Here is an 873-nt window from a genome sequence, read left to right on the forward strand (position 1 = left end):
GGACGACAGAGGATGAGATGGCTGGATGGCATCATCGACTAGATGGACATGAGTTTGAGTGAACTCCAGGAGTTGGTGATGGACAGGAAGGCCTGGCGTGCTGTGATTCATGGGGTCGAAAAGAGTCGGACACGACTGAGCGACTGAACTGAACTGATTGATGTAAAACCACAGCTCTCCTTTGCTAGATTTCAAACCCTGGGCAGCTGATGGCCTTAGTTGGAAGAGAATATCAGTGTACTTTGGGAGTTTAAACACAATCCAGATTTTTAAGTCTAACAATTCAAAAACACTTTCTTTCATTTCTGATATTACACTTTAACCCCAGAATTAACTTTTTTTGGCCAGTCTGCAGATGCACTGGCCCATTTCTCTGAAAGGACCTTGGCAAAAACAAAGGAAGGCAATGGAGGAACAGTAGACTGAAATCCTACCGATTTTCCTGTCAGAAGAATGTATACATCACAGTTGTAACCCTTAAAACAATCCCCCCTTCCCCAGCAGTGGGTCCGGGTGTGCATGAGCCTCTGGATCCCACCTGGCCTCAAGGTCCCACCCTGGCGTCCACGGAGCTCAGCCGTGAGGGCCCCTCCATCCTCGGTGAGCCAGACACCTCCTGGCTTAGATATGGTGGCGGAAGTACACAGCACCGGGCTCTTGCAGTCGCTTGGCGGCTCCTGTCTGTGGGGGAGGGCTGCTGCAGTCTGGGTGGGACTCCCTGGTGTGGACACTGCAGGTTCAGGGCCGCTCCGCCCTCTTGGGGCCGGTGGACCCTCCACGCAGAACTGCTTGCCTGCTCCAGCCCCCGACGTGGGCCGTGCACAGGCCCTAGTTCGCCTTCCTTCCCTGCGCTGCCGGGTCCCTAAGCTCCAC

This window comes from Bison bison, unplaced genomic scaffold, assembly GCF_000754665.1.
Source record: "Bison bison bison isolate TAMUID 2011002044 unplaced genomic scaffold, Bison_UMD1.0 scf7180017864527, whole genome shotgun sequence".
In the NCBI taxonomy this organism is placed as follows: domain Eukaryota; kingdom Metazoa; phylum Chordata; class Mammalia; order Artiodactyla; family Bovidae; genus Bison; species Bison bison.